Source organism: Arachis stenosperma, chromosome 1 (assembly GCF_014773155.1).
Source record: "Arachis stenosperma cultivar V10309 chromosome 1, arast.V10309.gnm1.PFL2, whole genome shotgun sequence".
NCBI classification, from domain to species: domain Eukaryota; kingdom Viridiplantae; phylum Streptophyta; class Magnoliopsida; order Fabales; family Fabaceae; genus Arachis; species Arachis stenosperma.
Genome location: NC_080377.1, coordinates 26,566,136 through 26,567,854, shown reverse-complemented (window position 1 = coordinate 26,567,854; position 1,719 = coordinate 26,566,136). Strand labels below are relative to the sequence as shown.

The 1,719-nt window shown below is 37.1% G+C and overlaps 1 non-coding gene across 1 annotated transcript; it reads right to left on the bottom strand.

Annotated features, from left to right (window-relative positions):
• Window positions 1-1,364: 1,364 nt before the first annotated feature.
• On the bottom strand, window positions 1,365-1,472 carry LOC130948961 (small nucleolar RNA R71). Its single transcript, XR_009073303.1, has one exon. It is a non-coding gene; the product is annotated as a small nucleolar RNA R71 (small nucleolar RNA).
• Between the last annotated feature and the right edge of the window lie 247 nt (window positions 1,473-1,719).

Genomic DNA, 1,719 nt, shown 5'->3' with positions numbered 1-1,719 from the left:
CATTCAAAATGCCCAGTTGAAGAAGACAGACTGGCATTTAAACGCCAGCCAGGGTACCTGGTTGGGCGTTTAACGCCCAAAAAGGGTGCATTTTGGGCGTAAACGCCAGAATGTATACCATTCTGGGCGTTTAACGCCAGGATGGTGCTAGGAGGGAAGATTTTGTTTTCAAAATCAATTTTTTTTCAAGTTTTCAAAGTTTTTCAAAATCAAATCTTTTTCAAATCATATCCTTTCAATCAATGTTTTCAAAATCAATTTCTCTCCTTTTTTAAAGATACTTACTAACAATTAATGATTGATTGAACATCTCAATTTGTTGCCTTTTCTGTTGAGAAGGTTTAATGTTTGAATCATATCTTTCTTGTTAGGCAAGTCATTAATTTTCAAAATCAAATCTTTTTTTAAAATTGTTTTCAAATCATATCTTTTCAAATTGTTTTCAAATCATATCTTCTCAATCACATCTTTTTAATCACATCTTTTTCAAATTAAGTTTTCAATCAATCCTTTTGACTTCTAATTTCAAATCTTTTTCAAAAATCACTTGATTTCTTTTCCACTCTTATTTTCGAAAATCAATTAAGTGTTTTTCAAAAATGTTTTTCAAAATCTTCTAATTAATTTTCGAAAATTACTCCCCTCCTTCTCACATCCTTCTATTTATGGAGTACCACTCCTTCTCAATGCACAATTCGACCTTATCTAATTAAAGTTCGAATTCTTCTTCTCCTTCTTCTTTCTATTTTCTTTTTCCTCTGACACCTCAAGGAATCTCTATACTGTGACATAGAGGATCCACGGTTTCTTGTTCTCTCTCTTTCATATGAGCAGAGCAGAGACAAAGGCATTCTTGTTGAAGCTAACCCTGAACCTGAAAGGACCTTGAAGAGAAGCTAAGAGAAGCCAAAGCACAACTCTCTTTAGAGGACCTGACTGAATTCTTCAAAGAAAAGAACACATGGCAGCCGAAACAACAACAATGCAAACAATGCAAGGAAGGTGCTGGGTGACTTTACTGCACCTACTCCCACTTCTATGGGAGAAGCATCTCTATCCCTGCCATTGGAGCAAACAACTTTGAGCTTAAGCCTCAATTAGTTTCTCTAATGCAACAGAATTGCAAGTTCCATGGACTTCCAATGGAAGATCCTCATCAGTTTTTAGCTGAATTCTTGCAAATATGTGACACAGTCAAGACTAATGGGGTTGACCCTGAGGTCTACAGACTGATGCTATTCCCTTTTGCTGTAAGAGACAGAGCTAGAATATGGTTGGACTCACAACCTAAAGATAGCCTGGACTCTTGGGAAAAGCTAGTCAATGCCTTCTTGGCAAAGTTCTTTCCACCTCAAAAATGGAGTAAGCTTAGAGTGGAAGTCCAAACCTTCAGACAGAAGGATGGAGAATCCCTCTATGAAGCTTGGGAAAGATACAAACAATTAATCAGAAAATGTCCCTCAGACATGCTTTCTGAATGGAGCATCATAGGTATTTTCTATGATGGTCTCTCTGAACTATCCAAGATGTCTTTGGATAGCTCTGCTGGAGGATCTCTTCATCTGAAGAAGACGCCTGCAGAAGCTCAAGAACTAATTGAAATGGTTGCAAATAACCAATTCATGTACACTTCTGAAAGGAATCCTGTGAACAATGGGACTAATCAGAAGAAAGGAGTTCTTGAGATTGATGCTTTGAATGCCATTCTGGCTCAGAACA